Source organism: Stomoxys calcitrans, chromosome 2 (genome assembly GCF_963082655.1).
Source record: "Stomoxys calcitrans chromosome 2, idStoCalc2.1, whole genome shotgun sequence".
Lineage (NCBI taxonomy): Eukaryota > Metazoa > Arthropoda > Insecta > Diptera > Muscidae > Stomoxys > Stomoxys calcitrans.
The window spans coordinates 54,317,954-54,339,759 of record NC_081553.1 but is presented as its reverse complement, the minus strand read 5'-3'; the positions used below and the strand labels follow the sequence as shown (position 1 = coordinate 54,339,759).

Here is a 21,806-nt window from a genome sequence, read left to right as displayed (position 1 = left end):
AAATTTGGGACAGTGAATTAAGTTAAGCCCCTCGACATACTTGTGTAATATGGCGCAGATCGTTTCAGATTTGGATATAGCTGCCATATAGACCGATCTCTCGATTTAAAGTTTTGGGCCATAAAAGGTGCATTTATTGCCCGATTTTGCAAAAATTTGGGACAGTGAGTTGTGTTAGGCCCTTCGACATCCTTCTTCAATTTGACCCAGATCGGTCCAGATGTGGATATAGCTGTCATAGATACCGATCCGCCGATTTAGGCTCTTAGGCCCATAAAAGCCACATTTATTATCCGATTTTGCTGAAAATTGGGACAGTGAGTTGTGTAAGGTCACTCAACATCCTTCTTTAATTTGGCTCAGATCGATTCAGATTTGGATATAGCTGCCATATAGACCGATCTCTCGATTTAAAGCCTTGGGCCCATAAAATGCGCATTTATTGTCCGATATTGCCGAAATTTGGGACAGTGAGTTGTGTTGGGCCCTTCGATATTTTTATGCAACTTGGCCCAAATCGGTCCAGATTTGCATATAGCTGCCATATAGACGGATATCTCGATTTGAAGTCTTGGCCCCAGTTTTTCATTATCAGCCTTTGCAAACCTCTTTGGTAACATAATCAATAATATTTTTGTTTATTAAATGGTAGCATTTTAAAAAATAATTTTTCCATCCACATCCGTTTGTTTTACTTCATTTCAGTTTCTGCTGTCTTTCTCTTTCCTTCTTTGTTGCATTGTTATCCGCCTTGGTGGGCGTTTCACAATGTGCAAACTACAAATGAATTGTAATTTAAAACCGCGATAAAAATGTTAAATGAGCATAAATCAATTAATTAATGAGTTAGTTAATATTCCAACACTTGAGGCTACTCAGAGGCAGCAAAAAAAAAAAAAAACAAACAAACAAAAAAGCGGAGGAGTTATTTCAGTTTGTGTGGCAAGAAAATAACATCAACAACGGCTACCAAGGTAAGACAATAATAATACCAACAATATCTTCTAGGTGACAACTAAAAAAACTGGGGATTCGAGTATCGCAGGCCAGGAGTAGTAGATGCAAAGATAGTAAAGGCTATAAAATGTTTGCCAAAGGCATACGGTCGAGTAAAAAAAAAAAATCATGAATAAATTTTAATTAAAGCTATTTTCCTTACGACAATGTTGGTGGCTGACATTTCCTATGATAATGTGAACTTTTTGGATTAACAAGGTAACACTTGTGTTATTTACAGTTACACGGTGTGACAAGCTTAAGTAATAAATGTCTGGCCGAATACAAGTGATAACTGGAAGCTGAATACCACACCCCACAAGTGTTGATCTTACATTGTTGCCGGTAGCGAGGGAAAATTGATCAAATCTATTTTTAAGAAATTTCTTGAGGGAATTTAGTTTCAACTCAATGTTAAAGAGATTAAAATGCAAAAGCTATTGAAATTTAAGCTCTAATGAAGCCATGGCATTCGCAACGAATTCTAAAGTCTAAAGATTTTAAAGAAAGAACCCTAATCGACAAGACTTTTAAGCATTTTTAGGTTCTTGCGAAAAAATTTGTTTCATGCTGCCACCAGTATTTTAACTCAAGCATGCTATGCAATATATGGGCATGACCATCTGTTCACTGCAGGGAATTTTACCATTTTTATACCCATGACCATCTGTTCACTGCAGGGAATTTTACCATTTTTATAGCCACCACCATAGGATGGGGGTATACTAATCTAGTCATTCCGTTTGTAACACCTCGAAATATTGATCCAGCACACTATAAAGTATTTATATTCCTGATCGTCTCGACATCCTGAGCCGATTTAGCAATGTCCGTCCGTTCGTTCGTCTGTCGAAATCACGATAGTGGTCGAACGCGTAAAGCTAGCCGCTTGAAATTTTGATGTAGGTCGTTGGGGACTGTAAATGGGCCATATCGCTTCAAATTTGGATATAGCTCCCATATAACCCTATTTCCCGATTTAATTTCTTGAGCCCCTGAAAGCCGCAATTACTGTCCGACTTGGCTGAAATTTTGCACATAATGTTCTGTTAAGACTTCCAACAACTGTGCCAAGTACGGTCGAAATCGGTGAAGAACCTGATATAGCTCCCATATAAACCGATCTCCCAAGTTAATTTCTTGAGCCCCTGGCTGAAATTTCGAGCAAAGTATTTTGTTATGACTCCCAACAACGGAGCCAAGTACGGTCTAAATTGATCTATAACCTGATATAGCTCCCATATAAACCGATCTCCCGATTTGACTTCTTGAGCCCATGAAAACTGCAATTTTTGTTCGATTTGGGTGAAATTTTGCACATAGTGATCTATTTTGACTTCCGACAACCAGATGTAGATCCCGTATAAACCGATCTTGAGCCCCTGGAAACAGCAAATTTCATCCGATTTGGCTGAAAAGTTTCTACATGGAGTTCTGTTATGACTTCCAACAACTGGGCTAAGTACGATTCAAATCGGTCAATAACATGATATAGCTCTCATATAAACGGATCTCCCGATTCGAGTTCTTGAGCCCTTACAAGCCGCGGTTTCTGTCTGGCTGAAATTTTGCATATAGTGTTTTGTTATGACTCTCAACAGCTGAGCCAAGTCCAATTCGGGTCCAATTCGGTCTATAACTAAGTATACCTCCCATATTTTAGCAGAACCCATGGTGGTGGATTCCCAAGACTTGGCCCGGCCGAACTTAGAACGCTTTTATTTGTTATACCCACCACCGAAGGATGGGGATATATTCATTTCCATTTCCGACCCTATAAAGTATACATATTCTTGATCAGAGTACAAATGTAGGACGATCTAGCCATGTCCGTCCGTCTGTTTGTTGAAATCACACTACAGTCTTTAACAAGTAAAAAGGCGTTAAGTTCGGCCGGGCCGAACTTTGGATACCCACCACCTCGGGTATATATGTGAACCACATTTCGTCAAAATTCAGTGAAAAATGCATACCTTATGCCCCATAGCAGCTCTATAGATATCATCCGATTTAGACCAAATGCTTATAAGTACAAGTCATTGTTCAACCGAGAGATCGGTCTATATGGCAGCTATATCCAAATCTGGACCGATTTGAGCCAAATTGAAGACAAATATCGAAGGGCCCAACACAAGTCATTGTCCCAAATTTCAGCGACATCGGACAATAAATGCGCTTTTTATAGGCCCAAAACCTTAAATCGATAGATCGGTCTATATGGCAGCTATATCCAAATCTGAACTGATCAGGGCCAAATGGAAGAAAGATGTCGAAGGGCCTAAGGCAAATTACTGTCCCAAAATTCAGCAAAATCGGATAATTAATGTGGCTTTTATGGGCCTAAGACCCTAAATGGGAGGATCGGTCTATATGGCAGCTATATCCAAATTTGGACCGATCTGGGCTAAATTGACGAAGGATGTCGAAGGGCTTACCGCAACTCACTGTCCCAAATTTCAGCAAAATCGGATAATAAATGTGGCTTTTATGGGCCTAAGACCCTAAATCGGCGGATCGGTCTATATGGGGGCTATATCAAGATATAGTCCGATATAGCCCATCTTCGAACTTAACCTGCTTATGGACAAAAAAAGAATCTGTGCAAAATTTCAGCTCAATATCTCAATTTTTTAAGACTGTAGCGTGATTTCAACAGACAGACGGACGGACATGTCTAGATCGTCTTAGATTTTTACGCTGATCAAGAATATATATACTTTATAGGGTCGGACATGGATATTTCGATGTGTTGCAAACGGAATGACAAAATTAATATACCCCCATCCTTCGGTGGTGGGTATAAAAATAGAGATATCGAGCTGAAACTTTGCAAAGATTCTTTTTTTGTCCATGAGCAGGTTATCTTCGAAGATGGGCTATAACGGACTATATCTTGATTTAGCCCCTATATAGACCGATCCACCGATTTAGGGTCTTAGGCCCATAAAAGCCACATTTTTTATCCGATTTTGCTGAAATTTGGGACAGTGAATTGTGTTAGGCCCTTCGACATTCTTCTTCAATTCGGTCCAGATCCGTTCAGATTTGGATATAGCTACCATACAGACCGATCTGCCGATTTAGGGTCTTAGAACCATAAAAGGTGCATTTATTGTCCGTTATCGCTGAAATTTGAGACGGTGAGTTGTGTTAGGCTCTTCAACGTTCTTCTTCAATTTGGCCTAGATCGGTCCAGATTTGGATATAGCTGCCATATAGACCGATCCTCCGATTTGGGGTCTTAGGCTCATAAAAGCCACATTTATTATCCGATTTTGCTGAAATTTGGGAGAGTGAGTTGTTTTAGGGCCTCCGACATCCTTCACTAATTTGGCCTGAATCGGTCCAGATTTGGATATAGCTGCCATATGGACCGATCCTCCGATTTAAGGTTTTTGGCCCACAAAAGTCGCATTTATTGTCCAATTTCGCCGAAATTTGGGACAGTGAGTTGCGTTAAGCCCCTCGACATACTTCTGCAATATGGCACAGATCGGTTCATATTTGGATATAGCTGCCATGTAGACCGATCTCTCGATTTAAGGTTTTGGGTCAATAAAAGGCGCATTTATAGTCCGATGTCGCCGAAATTTGGAACAATGAGTTATGTTAAGTATCTCGACATGCTTCTGCAATATGGCACAGATCGGTTCAGATTTGGATATAGCTGCCATAGAGACCGATCGGCCGATTTAGGGTCTTAGGCCCATAAAAGCCACATTTTTTATCCGATTTGGCTGAAATTTGGGACAGTGAATTGTGTTGGGCCCTTCGATTCTTCAATTCGGCCCAGATCGGTTCAGATTTCGATGTAGCTGTCATATAGACCGTTCCGCCGATTAAAGGTTTTGGGCCCATAAAAGGCTCATTTATTGCCCGATGTCGCCAAAATGTGGGACAGTGAGTTATGTTTAGCCCCTCGAAAAACTTCTGCAATATGGCACAGATCGGTTCAGATTTGGATATAGCTGCCATATAGACTGATCCGCCGATTTAGGGTCTTACAACCATAAAAGCCACATTAATTACCCAACTTTTGCTGAAATTTGGGAGAGTGAGTTTTTTTAGGCCCTTCGACATTCTACTTTATTTTAGTCTAGATTGGTCCAGATTTGGGTATAGCTGCCATATGGACCGATCTCTCGATTTCAGGTTTTGGGCCCATAAAAGGCACATTTATTGTCCGATGTCGCCGAAATTTGGAACAGTGAGTTATGTTAAGTCCCTCGAAATGCTTCTGCAATAAGGCACAGATCGGTTCAGATTTGGATATAGCTGTCATATAGACCAATCTCTCAATTTAAAGTCTTGGTCCCATAAAAGGCACATTCATATGCCGATTTCGCTGAAATTTGACAAAGTGACTTAGGAGGCCACCGTAGCGCAGAGGTTAGCATGTCCGTCTATGACGCTGAACGCCAGGTTTCGAATCCTGGCGAGACCATCAGAAAATATTTTCAACGGTGGTTTTACCCTCCTAATGCTGGCAACATTTGTGAGGTACTATGCCATGTAAAACATTTCTCTAAAGAGGTGTCGCACTGCGGCACGCCGTTCGGACTCGGCTATAAAAAGGAGGCCCCTTATCATTGAGCTTAAACTTGACCTGTTCCTTAGTGGAATGTTCATGGGCAAAGTTTGTTTGCAGACTTATGTTAGGCTTTTCGACATTCGTGTCGTATATGGTTCAGATCGGTCTATATTTGGTTATGGCTACCAAAAAGACCAATATTTTGTTCTTCAAAATTTAACAATGACTTGTATTTATTAGACCACTGAATATCCGTGTCGAATTTGATTCAAATCGGACCATATTTCGATAACGCTGGTATGGGGCATAAATTATGCATTATTCAGCGGATTATGACGAAAGGTGATTTACATATATATCCCAGGTGGGGTTTATCCAAAGTTCGGCCCGGCCAAACTTAAAGCCTTTTTACGTATTTTATTTGTTTTTTCTCGATTCTATCTTACCGTGCGATTCTGGGTCAATACCCAGTTTTAGAGGCTAATGGATTTCGGCACTATGGTAAGATATTATAACTTGAACCATATTACACTTGAACCAACTTAGGTGCATAGAATAGAGGACGTAAGGTATGTTATATGCACCACTGCCTTGGGGTAACTTTTCGAATTTGAAGCGCACAACAAGCCGATTACTGACTTAAGTATATGTCCACAGTGGCAAGGGGCGCAGCATAAACCGCAACTCATTTTTAAGCCCACTTTCCTTTACCTATATACAGATTATTCATCATACTTTGCATGAATGTTGTATGTCACAACAAAACACAACGTGCAAAATTCCAGCCAAATCGCATCGCCACTGCTTTTTCTGAAGGCTAACTAAGTAAAATGGAGAGATCGGTTTATATGGAAGCTATATTAGATTATAAACCAATGTAGATCATACTTGGCACGGATTTCATAAAAAGCACCACTTGTTAAATTTCAGCAAAATCGGATAGTTATTTGGTCCAAATAAGTCCCCTGACCTTTAGTGCAAGGTAAGGGAAGATTTAATATTGAAGCTATAATTTTCAATTAGAGTATGGCAATTTGTCCTTTGTTCTCTGACAAGTTTCAAGTTAACAATAACATCATCACAGCTGAATGAAAAATAATTTACAAACTCAAAAATCCACCCATTATGTTGTGAGTCTCCTTACACAGATACAATCAAGCATACAGCCTAACATTTGTCTTATCATAAATTGGCAACATTGCTGTGTTGTTTTTTTTTTTTTGCAATTGCTTCAGCTTCCTCTTTGCAAAGGAAGTAAGGAAGGATGTTAGTAAAATACCAAAAGTTGCTTAGAAATACCAGTTGAGTTGTTGGGGATGTCACACAAATTGAGCATAATGTGAATGAAAGAATAGGAGAGGGAGAAGGAGAAAACCCCCCTTCACCCCCCACCCCCCCACACAATTTTCTCCCAAAATGTCTTGTGAAATTTTGGAGAGAGTGTACCATTAGATATCCCTACACTCTCTTCAAAATGTCAGCATTGTGGGCGTCTTTACTTACATCATGTTGTCATCATCGCTCTCTCCTAACTGTGTGTGTATGTGTGTGTGTGCGTTTGCTTATATATTTGTGTTTGTAGATTAGTTTTAACACGCATTTATCATTATTTTCTTAATGTGTGAATAGTCATGAATTTCTTATCAAATCTTCCATTCATTTACAAGAATTTATGTGTGAATATTTGGAAAGTTAATTCCAAGTTGTTTTTGGGGTTGTTTTGTGGATTATTTATGCCTAGCGATTCCATCCATTCACAAAATAATTAATGATGAAAATATGCTAATATGTGTGGTGTAATTGTCTGTTTCATCTTGCCGAAAAAAGCAAGCAAACAAAGACTAAGAGAAAAGTGATAATTTTTGACTGTAAGAATTACGAGAGAGATGGTAAGGAAATGGAATAGAATTTCTTTAATAAATTAATTCCAAATATTGATCTGAAACACCACAAATATATTTAGGTCGTTTTTATGATAATATAAATATTAAATGACCATAAAATCTCTGCCAAAAAAAGAATAAATTTTTATTCAACATCCACATGAACGAATAATAATCAGCTACTGCTAGATATGGGTAAATCTTTATCTGCTTGCTAAGGGGAACAGACATATTTTTGGGAAAAATGTTGAGAATGCTTTATTTCTTAGTTTTGTTATACCCTACACCACTACTGTGGTACAGGGTATTACAACTTAGCGAATTAGTTTGCAACACCCAAAAGGAAGAGAGATAGACCTATTGATAAGTATACCAATCGATTCAGAATCTCTCCGTCCGTCTGTCTGTCCGTCTGTTCGCCTGTCTGTCCGCTGTCTGTCCGTCTGTCTTTTCGTCTGTCCATGTCAATTTGTGTACAAACAACAGGTCGCAATTTTCATCCGATCTTCTTAAAATTTGGTACAGGCATGTTTTTCGTCCAAGAGACGAAGCCTATTGAAATTGGCAACAATCGGATCAGATTTAGATATAGCTCCCATATATATGTTCGTCCGATTTGCAGTAATAATGCAATAAAATGTTCATTTGTTAACCGATTCTCTCAAAATTTGGCAGGAAGTATTTTTTCGTGATTCTCGACGTTACTGGTGAATTTCATTGAAATCGGTTCAGATTTAGTTATAGCTCTCATAATATATATATATAGCCTGATTTTCACTCCTAGAGCCACTGCAAGCTCATTTATTGACCAATCTTCCCACAATTTTGTACAACACCTTCCTCGACGACTACCACAATATCTGAGAAGTTTGTTTGAAATCGGTTCAGATGTGGATATAGCTCCCATATATATGTTCGTCCGATTTGCAGAAATAATGCAATAAAATGGTCATTTGTTAACCCATTCCCTCGAAATTTGGCGGGACGGATTTTCTTATGACTCTCAATATTACTGGTGAATTTCATAGAAATCGTTTCAGAATTAGATATAGCTCTCACATATATATATCGCCCGATTTTCACTCCTAGAACCATTGCAATCGCATTTATTGACCAATCTTTCCAAAATTTTTTACAACACTTTCCTCGACGACTACCACAAAATCGGAGAAGTTTGCTTGAAATCGGTTCAGATTTAGATATAGCTCCCGTATATATGTTCGTCCGATTTGTAGAAATAATGCAATAAAAAGTTAATTTGTTAACCGATTCTCTCGAAATTTGTTAGGACGGATTTTCTTATGACTCTCGACATTACTGGTGAATTTCATTGAAATCGGTTCAGAATTAGATATAGCTGCCACATATATATATCGCCCGATTTTCACTCCTAGAACCATTGCAATCGCATTTATTAACCAATTTTCCCAAAACTTTGTACAACGCCTTGCTCGACGACTTCCACATTTCATGAGTAGTTTGCTCGAAATCGGTTCAGAATAAGATATAGCTCCTATATATTTATGTTTGTCAGATTTTGGGCAATTTCCAATAATGTCGTCATTTGTCAACGGTGGTTATTACGGTTCGAACATATTTGCTCGACGAGATCGATCAAAATTGGTCCAGAATTGAATATAGTTCTCACATTGTACTTATAGGGTAGGTGTAGGCTATTATACACGAATGTCGAGTTTTACGCAGATACCTGCCATCATGGCTTTGTATTCACCCTTGGTGGATTACGGCACCCGGTTGAAAACGCAACTCCACGCCGAGCTTATGCTCTACCCGCGATTTGGGTACAAACCACAGCCACCACGTTGCTCCCCACAGGGGCCTCACCATTGTCAGGCTGGAACCAAAGTTCCAGGGGCTCCTGACACCCGTGGTAACAGATTAAAGTCTCCGGTCAGACTTCGTAGCCTAAAAGACTACTACCAGTTAAACCCCAAACAGTTAAGGACTGGTCACCTGGATGAGAAGAATCGCCCTAAGCCGACCTCAAGCCAGCATACAAAAGTATGCATCAAACATACAATGGGACGATATACAAAAACACAAAGAGGACACGGCAGCCCTCACGGGCTACGCCACATAAATCAGCATCAACATGGGACTTTTCAATCAACGCGGCCACCCTCACGGGTGAACACAACCACAACAGCTAAGGGAACCAACAATGGGCAAACGCCGCTTCATCAACATGGACAGGGCAGGTCACGTCATGCGCAGCACCAGATCACATGGTCGCGCCAGTGCAGCAACACTTCGTTATGGATAACTAGCGTGTATTCATCCCTTTACTAAGTCTAGTCCGCCTCCTAAGAAATCCTTCCCGGGAAAAGGTGGCCAGCCTTGCAATAGTCGTCTCGTCCTCAAGGCCCTACTGAAATCCCACACCGCCTCGCTAAGCCCCATCCCGCCAAAATCTCTTTCTGCACAGCCCTAATGTCTCTAATGTCGGCACCGACCGACTTTTGCCCTTCCTTGTTGGTTTCTTATTAACTTCCATTAATTGGCTATGACCGAACATTAATTCCATTAGCCGAAAATAGAATAGCGTTCCAAGCGCCTCGATCTTCTGCGCTCATTCTAAAATCTCGGACACCAAGTTTCGAGGTGTCTGCCACAATTTGCTCTTTCCATCGGGCTTTTGGTCTTCCCGGTTTGCGTGTACCACCGTGTTTGCCTTCAAAAGACTTCTTTGCTGGAGCTTCTTCATCAAATCTGACAACATGACCTAGCCAACGCAGCCGTTGTATTTTGATGAGTGTAACTATGCTGTCGTCGTCATACAGTTCGTGGTTCATACGTCGCCTATATTCTCCATTAACGCAAACTGGTCCATATATTTTACGAAGAATCTTTCTCTCAAACACTCCAAGTACTACCTCGTCTGCTTTCACAAGTGGCCATGACTCAGAACCATATAACAACACGTGTAGTATCAGTGTCTTGTATTATGTAATCATCTTTCATGAATCTTTCACACCATACGCTCGAGAGTATCTTGTATGCAATGGGGAGGAGACTTATTCCTCTGTAGTTGGCACATTCCGTCTTGTCTCCTTTCTTGTATAGGGGACATAGTATGCTGAGGTTCCAATTATCGGGTATGCGTTCTTCTAGCCAGATTGCGCAGATAAGCTGATGCATATGCCTTATCAGCGTGTCGCCTCCGGTCTTAAATAGTTCAGCGGGTAACCCGTCGGCTCCTGCTGCCTTGTTGTTCTTTAGTTGGGTCACTGCTACTTGGAACTCATTCTGACTAGGAGGTAAACTTTCTATATCATCATCAGGGATTGGTTCTGCGGTATCCTCTTCGCCGCCGTTATCGGACACTAGAAGTTGGGTAAAATGTTCTTTCCATATCCTCAGCATGCTATCTGTGTCAGTTACCAGATTTCCTTCTTTGTCTCTGCAGGAGGATGTGCCTGCACCAAAGCCATCGGTTTGATGTTTAATTCTTTGGAAGAATTTCCGGACTTCATTCTGACTCCTGTACATCTCAGTTCGCTCACACTCCCGTCTTTCCATTTCGTTTTTCTTTCTGCGGAATACCTCTCCTTCATTACTGATTGTGTGCAGTGTTGCTCTATATGCCGCATTCTTGGCTTCAGTAGCATCTCGACACTCTTGGTCGTACCATGGGTTTCTTGGAGGAGGCTTCCGGTACCCAAGTACGGATTTCGCAGCATTTTCCATGGAGTGGGCAATAGTTTGCCACTGCACCATTGTATCCTCATAACAAGGAGTGTTTTCATCAAGCATTTGTGACAGTCGAGTGGAGTATGCTGCTGCCATTGGTTGTGTTTGCTGCTTTTCAATGTCTAGCTTCCTTGCAGTGTCAGATCGTACTTTCCTCGCCATGTTCAAATGGGTGCGAACCTTTGCTGCAACAAAGTAATGATCCGAATCTATATTCGCTCCATGGATCGATCGTACATCTAACACGCTGGATGAATGCCTTCCATCTATCAAAACGTGATCAATTTGGTTTATCGTGTTTTGATCGGGTGACAGCCATGTGGCTTTGTGAATATTTTTATGTTGAAATCTGGTGCTACTAACTACCATGTTTTTTGCCGCGACGAAATCAATCAGCCTTAGTCCATTACTGGACGTTATCTCGTGGAGGCTAAGCTTTCCGACTATTGGACCAAAAATGTCTTCCTTCACTATCTTCGCATTAAAATCTTTCAGAACGATTTTAGTATCATGAGCGGGGCAGCGGTCATATTCTATCCTTAGGCGCTCATAGAAGATATCCTTGGTCTTCTCGTCCTTGTCTTTCGTCGAGTCATGGGCATAAATAAGCCTGATGTTAAAGAATTTGGCTTTTATGCGGATTGTTGCAAGCCTCTCATCCACCGGAGTAAAGCTGGAGACTAGGTGTTTCAGTCTCTGACTAAACACAAATCCACAGCCCATGTCCCAGAACGATTTTACTATCATGGGCGGGGCAGCGGTCATATTCTCTCTCTAGACGCACGTAGAAAATATCCTTGGTCTGCTGGTCCTAGTCTTCCGTCGGGTCATGGCCACAAATAAGGCTGATGTTAAAGAATTTGGCTTTTATGCGGATTGTGTTAGCCTCTCATCCACCGGAGTAAAGGTGGAGACAAGGTGTTTCAGTCTCTGACTAAACACAAGTCCACAGCCAATCTCCCAGAACGATTTTACTATCATGGGCGGGGCAGCGGTCATATTCTCTCTCTAGGCGCACGTAGAAAATATCCTTGGTCTGATGACCCGTCGGGTCATGGGCACAAACAAGGCTGATGTTGAAGAATTTGGCTTTTATGCGAATTGTGTTAGCCTCTCATCTACCAAACTAAAGCTGGAGGGAAGGTGTTTGAGTCTCCGACAAATCCGCAGCCAAATTCATGCCTCTTGTTATGGCAGCTATAGCATATTTCATCACTGTTTGGTGTTGTAGTGACGCCATTCCCAGTCCATCGCACTTCCTATAAGGCGGTTTTATCTGCCTTGTACTTCTCTTATTCCTCCGCCAGCGCGTATACAGCACCTTCTCTATAAAGAGTGCGGACTTTCCAGGTGTAGATCCGCAAAACATAGTCCTTTTTTCGTATACGTGGGTCGTAAACGTTGGGGGGGTCCGTTTTTACTATTCCTTTGTTTCTCATAGTAGTTCTCATAGTTTTCCGGGGGCGGGTTACTGGCCCAGCGCCCCAATCGCATGGATTTTGTGGGATTGTACATGTATCCCTCGTAGTAGCGAGCCGCTTGCTCCAAGATCCGGCGCTCGCCTTCAGCCGCCCCTATTCGGGGAACAGAAGCTGATGTTGGCCATTGGTTATTTGAAGGCGCCACTAATTCGCCTTGTCATTTCGAGTATCTTTGGCACTCAGTATTTAATTAAGAGCCAGTGCCACCTGACTCCTCACTGAGACTCTCTTCTCAAAAATTGCTGACTGCTCGCGGCCGCATTTGCAGCTACTCCGCATAAAAACGGAGTTTTCCACCATCCGCAACCTGCGGTCGCGCCCGGAAGCTTTCAACTAAGCTTCCTGTGGTAAAGATGGACACCACACAAGTTGGAGCTCAAAGTTCCAGCCTGTGTGGTGCTCGTAGTTATCCCGTGTCGGCTCATAGTTATCCCGTTTCCTATTAAGAAGAACTACAAAAGCGCAAAATTTTCTGAAAGTTTTATACCTCTTGGACCACCTGGAAGTGAATCTGAATGTTATGGGACTAAACGCTTAAAAAACTCATTTATTTAGCTCTGGAGAACTTTTAAGCCTTTATACTCCTCAAATTTTTCCCACCAAGATATCCACAAGTATTAATGATTCAAATGAATTCCTATTTGATATTCCCCATTTCTAGAGATGATCCAGACAACCAGCTCAACAAGACACAAAATAAATCTCAACACAAATCGTTGCAATCATGACGCATGACACATCACCACGCCCAGTAATGTCATAATATGTACTCTGAAAAGATGCCAAACAAGGCAAATGGCACAATCAACGCCAAAGAAGTCACAGTAAAAGCGGCAGCCTTTTACAGGCATTTAACAAAACAAGACCCAAGTCTCCCATATCCCTACGAAAGGAAGGACAGACAGACAGATGAAAAACATGAGTGTTGTGTAGCCGTCATACGTTTTGATTAAGAAAACGATGACAATGATGACATGGCAGAAGATGCATAAATTTTCGATTCAGAAAATGATACAAATTAAATACATGACCCCTTTTTGCTGCTCCCTACCAACTACACAAGCAAGTACATAAACAACAATTGTCCCTTCAAGGACGACAACACCATGTAAAACTTAGCCGAGTGCGATATGGTCCCATTGAGTTGTATGCATGCAGCAGGCTTTCTTTGTGTTGTCTTTGTGGGCAGGCTTTTGTAGTACAAATCTTCTGAACTAAATGTCAACATCATTATGAGTGCTATAAAATGAGGAAAATCACTTAGCATGAACTTTGTGTCCAATGCACTAAGAGGTCCTATATGGGGTCCCGTCTAAATAGTGTGCAGTGACAGAAAATTTTGAAAAAAATGAGAAAAAAATCTTATGGAACTTAAATTTTTTCTAATATTTCCCTAAGGACGGAAGTTCTTGAAAACATTTCTTTAAAAAATTAAATTTTAACAACATTTTCCATAGAAACTAAATTTTGACAAAATCCTTGTATAAGAGTCAATTTGTGTTCCTTATGGACTCAAAAACTGCTGAACCGATTTTTTGAAATTTCTACTAATGGTGCATAATGATCCCATGGTGAAAATAGGGTACTACATTTTGGATATCTGAGGGGGGAGCGGACCCTCCCCCTAACCCTAATTTTCAGAAACGCCTGATCTCAGAGATTGGTGGTGCGATTTAAGCGAAATTTTGTGTGCTCTCCTATAGTACCCTAAAAATAAAAATATGGTATCCAAATTTCGGATGGGGTACCTAAGGGGGGCTGCCCCACCCTAAATTCTACCAAACATATATTTAGACCAATCACGACAATATGGGACTCAAATGAAAGGTATTTAGGATAAGAAAACGTATCTGATATCCAATTGTCGGGTTTTTGAGGGTAGATTACAAATTTGATATCCAAATGTGGGATCACATTTCTGGGGGTCCACCCCTTTTCCAAAACATCCCCCAAACTGGACTTATTTAGTGACCATAGGAATATGGGGCTTAATTAAAAGGTACTTGAATGTACCGTCTCTCCCCAAAAACAACTCCCAAAGGAGACAAATTAACGACCATAGCAATATGGAGCTCAAATAAAAGGTCTTTGGGAGTAAAGCACGAATTTGATATCAATATTCGGGAAAAGTGTGTATGGGGCCACACCACCCCCACCACCCAAATAGTAAGTATTTGCTGACAATTGCAATAAGAGGGTTTTTAGAGTGGAACACGAATCCGATATATATTTTCAAGGCCAACTCACTGAGTGGCCGACCATCCCCCAAACCCCCCCCCCCAAGCTGGTCATGTTTGCCGACTATAGAAATATGGGGCTCAAATTAAAAGGTATTTGGGAGCAGACCACGTATCTGATATCAACATTACGGGCCAACTGTCTAGCGGAGGTCCCACCACCATAATAACCCTCAAGTAGGACATATTTGTTCACCAAGACAATTTGGGTCTTAAAGACAGTGGAACTAAATATTCATAGTTTTTAGGGCCAATACCTCAAACCGGACATATTTGCTGACTTTTGCAATAAGGAGTTTAAATGAGATTATAAAGCGAATTTCATATCCAATTTTGAGGCCAAACGCAATATGGGGTTCAAATAAATGATATAAGATATATAAGAATAGAACTTGTTGCTGATATATTTTCAGGGCTTAGTGTTTGGGGGACCACCCCAATCCCCAAAACACCCCTAAATCGGGCATATTTACCTACCATGTCAATGTGGGGCTTAAATGAATGGTATTGGGGGGTAGAGCAAGAATTAATAACCACTTTCGAGACCAATTTTCTGGTGGTCTACCCCTTTCCCAAAATGTCCCACAACTAGCAATTTTTTAGTGACCATCGCAATATGGGTCTCAAATAAAGGTATTTGGGAGTAGAACACATATTTGACATCCAAACGTAGGATCATGTATTTAGGGCACCACCCCTTTTCCAAAACACCCCCAAAGGAAAAACATTTTTCGACCATGCCAATAAGTAGCTCAAATGAAAGGTATTTGAGATTAGAAAACGAATTTCATAACCTATTTTGGGGCCATGTGTTTGGGGGACGCCTCATCCTGTGAACACCTCTTCAGCCAATGGCAGTATGGGTAAGTAAATTTTGACAGAATTTCCTGTTGAAAGTAAATGTTCACAAAATTTCCCATTAAAAATGAAAGTGAATTTTGAAAAAAATTCCTAAAAGAAATAAGTTTTGAGAAAATTTCCCATAGAAGGTAAATTTATACAAAATTTCCCATAGAAGGTAAATTTTAACAAAATTTCCCATAGAAGGTAAATTTTGACAAAATTTCCCATTAAAGGTAAATTTTGACAAAATTTCCCATAGAAGGTAAATTTTGACAAAATTTCCCAAAGAAGGTAAATTTTGACAAAATTTTCCATAGAAGGTAAATTTTGACAAAATTTCCCATAGAAGGTAAATTTTGACAAAATTTCCCATAGAAGGTAAATTTTTACAAAATTTCCCATAGAAGGTAAATTTTCACAAAATTTCCCATAAAAGGTAAATTTGTGAAAATTTCCCATAAAAGATAAATTTTAACAAAATATCCAATAGAAGGTAAATTTTGACAAAATATCTCATACAAGGTAAATTTTGACAAAAATTTCCCATATAAAGTGAATTTGGACATAGAAGCTAAATTGTAACAAAATTTCCCATACAAGAAAATTTCCCATAGAAGCAAATTTCCTATAGATGGTAAATTTTGACAAAATATTCCATAGAAGGAAAATTTGGACAAAATTTCCCATTGAGAGTGAATTTTCGCCAAGTTTCCCCTAGAAGGTTAATTTTGACAAAGTTTCCCATCAAAGGTAAAGTTTGACACAAATTTCCCATAGAAGATAAATTTTAACAAAATTTTCCATTGAAAGTAAATTTTCACAAAATTTTCTATGGGAAGCGAATTTGAATTTTTTTTCACTTAAAAAAACCTTAAAAATTCATCCCAGACCGATTCATGCTTTTGCAAAAACATTCTGTAAAGGATTCTTTAGTGAATTTTCTTTTCTTCTAGAAAGGAAATTTTCACAAAATTTCCCTTGAATTAAAATTATGACAAAATTTCCCATAGAAATTAAATTTTTTTCTTATTTATTCACTGTGCCCCTGGACGTGCACAATACAATGTCAACAAGATTGTTGACGTCAATAAAAGCTCAGCTATCACAAGCGGATGTAGTACTGGATATGAATAGAATGTCTAAATACGCACTTTATAAAACATCTTTTGCGCCAATTGCAAATCAGATTTCTTGTCCTTGATACAGAAGTCGGTGGATGAGGGACCGGACTGTGACAAAATACAGTAGCAAAAATCCATGAGAATCGTTAATATTTGTAAAGAGAAAATATGGATATTTTGACGACAAGAGAATCTTCAAAGTGGAGGATGTCTGTCAGTGGGATGTCTTAGCAACGATTCAAAATGAAAGGCGATGGTGATGGGCTGTAGTAAACTGCGTACAAACACCACTGGGCGAGCGATACATCTCGTCATCCATCAACACTAAATGCGATATAAAAACAAAGTGACAAGCAGACTAAGGAGGATCGTCTGCTAGAGGTTTCCGAGGGCGGAAAGATGCTCATCTTCGGGCAGCATCATCTCTTTTATTGGATGCAATGTGCGGATTCCTTTGCCTTGTTTGCCATGAAATGCGATTTCATTGATATGTCTTCTGCTGCATTATGCTTAAGGCGTTTGACGTAGACCGCAGAATGTCTTTCACAGCTTCGAAGACCACAACGACGACCTCAATTGAATGTTCCGTCCAGCTCCAGCTGTGAGAATGTTCACATTCACTCGCCAGCCGCATAGTCCATGACTGCCTTCGAGATATGACGAGCTATGAGAGCTTACACAACGATGCTAGGGATTTTTTTAATTACCCCGTCATATCTTGTTAAATCCCAGACAGCTTCTGGGTGGATTTTCGTATTTTCTCATTGTCACAATCCCATAAATTTTTATTATGCCACTTAAAAATACAGCAACAGTCAAGCAAAGGCCATCATAAGAAAAAAATCAACTGAATTCCTTTTGGCTTGGATTATTGTTTATGCAACGTACAAAAAAGTATATGGATAAAGGAATTTGGCATTAATGTATAAGCCAGGACTTTGTGTGGTGAAAAATAGACAATTTTGTAAAAGTCAAGACAAAAATAGACAGTGCAAAAAAAAAACTTTAAATTATTGCCAGGTTGTTAAATTGCTTACTAATTAGATTATGGAGAGCTAAATTGAATTATTAATAAGATCAATAGTTGAGAAGGTGCACGTATACGACAGAAGAATTTGTTATAAGGTAACACTCAAGGACAGAAGTGAGAGTACATTGTTGATATAAGAAATGTTATTTGAATTTAATTTCCTTCCTTCAGATAATTGCAGTTCTATGGGAAATTTTGTCAAAATTTAATTTCTATGGGAAATTTTGTCAAAATTTAATTTCTATGGGAAATTTTGTCAAAATTTCATTTCTATGGAAAATTTTGCCAAAATTTCATTTCTATGGGAAATTTTGTCAAAATTTAATTTCTATGGGAAATTTTGTCAAAATTTCATATCTATGGGAGATTTTGTCAAAATTTCATTTCCAGGGAAATTTTGTCAAAATTACATTTCTATGGGAATTTTTGTCAAAATTTCATTTCTGTGGGAAATTTTGTCAACATTTAATTTTTATGGAAAATTTTGTTAAAATTTCATTTCTATAGGAAATTTTTTCAAAATTTTATTTCCATACGAAATTTTGTCAAAATTTCATTTCCATACGAAATTTTGTCAAAATTTCATTTCTAGGAAATTTTTTTCAAAATTACATTTCTAAGGGAAATTTTGTCAAAATTTCATTTCTATGGAAAATTTTATCAAAATTTAATTTCTATGGAAAATTGTGCCAAAATTGCATTTCTATGAGAAATTTTGTCAAAACTTAATTTCAATGGGAAATTTTGTCAAAATTTCAATTCTATGGGAAAATTTCATTTCTATGGGAAATTTTGTTAAAATTTAATTTCTATGGGAAATTTTATCAAAAGTTCCTTTGTTTGGTAAATTTTGTCAAAATTACATTTCTAAGGGAAATTTTGTCAAAATTTCATTGTTATAGGAAATTATTAAAATTTAATTTTTATGGAAAATTTTGTCAAAATTTGATTTTTATGGGAAAAATTTTCAAAATTTCATTTCTATGGGAAATTTTGTCAAAATTTCATTTTTATGGGAAATTTTGTCAAAACTTCATTTTTATGGGAAATTTTGTCAAAGTCTCATTTCTATGGGAAATTTTGTCAAAATTTCATTTTTATGGGAACTTTGTCAAAATTTCCTATCTATGGAAAATTTTGAAAAAAATTCATTTATTAGGAATTTTGTCAAAATGACATTTCTAGGGAAATTTTGTCAAAATGTCATTTCTAGGAAATATTTGCCAAAATTACATTTCTACGAAAACTTTGTCAAAATTTCATTTTTATGGGAAATTTTGCCACAGTTACATTTCTAGGGAAATTTCGTCAAAATTTGTCTAGGAAAATTTTGTCAAAATTTCATTCCCATAGGAAATTTTTTCCAAAATTTCATTTCTATGGGAAATTTTGTCAAAATTTCATTTTTATGGGAAATTTTGTCAAAATTTCATTTTTATGGGAAATTTTGTCAAAACTTCATTTTTATGGGAAATTTTGTCAAAGTCTCATTTCTATGGGAAATTTTGTCAAAATTTCATTTCTATGGGAAATTTTGTCAAAATTTCATTCCTATAGGAAATTTTGTCAAAATTTCATTTCTATTTTTTTTATTTTGTCAAAATTTCATTTCAAGGGAAATTTTGTCAAAATTTCATTTCTAGAGAAATTTTGTCAAAATGTAATTTATTTGGGAAATTTTGGTAAAATTGTATTTCTAGGAAAATTTTGTCAAAATTTAATTTCTATGGGAAATTTTGTCAAAATTTCATTTCTATGGGAAATTTTGTCAAAATTTCATTTCTATGGGACATTTTGTCACAATTTCAGTTCTATGGGAAATTTTGTCAAAATTACATTTCTATAGAAAATTTTGTCAAAATTCATATCTATAGGAAAGTTTGTGTTAATTTCATTTCTATGGGAACTTTTGTCAAAATTTCATTTCCATAGGAAATTTTGTCAACATTTCATTCCCATAGAAAATTTTGACAACATTTCATTTCTATGGGAAATTTTGTTTGTTTTGTTGTTTGTCTGTTCTGTACAGACTCAACAAAACCGATTTTCTTGAAATTTTCCATAGATGGTGCATAAAGATCCCGTGGTACAAATAGGGCACTACATTATTTGATAACTGAAGGGGGGGGCGGAGCCTCCCCCTTACTCTCATTTTCAGAAACTCTAGATCTCAGAGATCAGATCTGTTATCTCTTAAAGTAATCAAAAAACAAAAATTTAAAATTCAAATTGTGGATGGGGTAACTAGGGGGGACGCCCCACCCTACCAATCTACCAAATATATATATAGACCAATCACAACAATGTGGGACTCAAATGAAAGGTATTTAAAAGTAGAATACGAATCTGATACCCAAATGTGGGACCAAGTGTTTGGGGGACCACCCCAATCCCTTAATCGGACATATTTACCGACCATGGCAATATGGGACTCAAATGAAAGGTATTTACGAGTAAAATACGAATCTGATATCAAAATGTGCGACCCTGGGTTTGGGGGGGGGGGGGCTCTTCCTAAAATCAGACCCAAACAGGACTTATTTGCTGACCATCGTAATATGGGCATCAAATAGAAGGTATTTTAGTGAACAATACGAATATCATATCCAAATGTGGAATCAAGTGTTTTGGGTGGCCGCCCCTCCCAAAGACAGCCCCCGTACAAATTTATGAGCATAGCAATATGGGGCTCAAATGAAAGGTCTTTGTAAGTAACCCACGAATCTGATATCAATATTCGGGAAAAAGTCTCTATGGGGTCAACCTACCCCATACAAACTTCAATTCCGCCCGGCTGAATAAGGTTTTCTATAGAAAAACTTCAATTCAGCCTGGCTGAATAAGGTTTTCTATAGAAAAACTTCAATTCAGCCTGGCTGAATAAGGTTTTCTATAGAAAAACTTCAATTCAGCCTGGCTGAATAAGGTTTTCTATAGAAAAACTTCAATTCAGCCTGGCTGAATAAGGTTTTCTATAGAAAAACTTCAATTCAGCCTGGCTGAATAAGGTTTTCTAGAGAAAAACTTCAATTCAGCCTGGCTGAATAAGGTTTTCTATAGAAAAACTTCAATTCAGCCTGGCTGAATAAGGTTTTCTATAGAAAAACTTCAATTCAGCCTGGCTGAATAAGGTTTTCTATAGAAAAACTTCAATTCAGCCTGTCTGAATAAGGTTTTCTATAGAAAAACTTCAATTCAGCCTGGCTGAATAAGGTTTTCTATAGAAAACTACAATTCAGCCTGGCTGAATAAGGTTTGCCTATAGGAAAACTTCAATTCAGCCTGGCTGAATAAGGTTTTCCTATAGGAAAACTTCAATTCAGCCTGGCTGAATAAGGTTTTCCTATAGGAAAACTTCAATTCAGCCTGGCTGAATAAGGTTTTCCTATAGGAAAACTTCAATTCAGCCTGGCTGAATAAGGTTTTCCTATAGGAAAACTTCAATTCAGCCTGGCTGAATAAGGTTTTCCTATAGGAAAACTTCAATTCAGCCTGGCTGAATAAGGTTTTCCTATAGGAAAACTTCAATTCAGCCGGGCTGAATAAGGTTTTCCTATAGGAAAACTTCAATTCAGCCGGGCTGAATAAGGTTTTCCTATAGGAAAACTTCAATTCAGCCGGGCTGAATAAGGTTTTCCTATAGGAAAACTTAAATTCAGCGGGCTGAATAAGGTTTTCCTATAGGAAAACTTAAATTCAGCCGGGCTGAATAAGGTTTTCCTATAGGAAAACTTCAATTCAGCCTGGCTGAATAAGGTTTTCCTATAGAAAAACTTCAATTCAGCCTGGCTGAATAAGGTTTTCCTATAGGAAAACTTCAATTCAGCCTGGCTGAATAAGGTTTTCCTATAGGAAAACTTCAATTCAGCCGGGCTGAATAAGGTTTTCCTATAGGAAAACTTCAATTCAGCCGGGCTGAATAAGGTTTTCCTATAGGAAAACTTCAATTCAGCCTGGTTGAATACGATTTTCT

The 21,806-nt window shown here is 38.4% G+C and overlaps 1 protein-coding gene across 1 annotated transcript in view; it reads right to left on the bottom strand.

The window, feature by feature from the left end:
• Positions 1-21,806, bottom strand: part of LOC106084864 (uncharacterized) — a 776,497-nt gene that overhangs the window by 653,498 nt on the left and 101,193 nt on the right. The gene's annotated exons all lie outside the window — the stretch shown is intronic.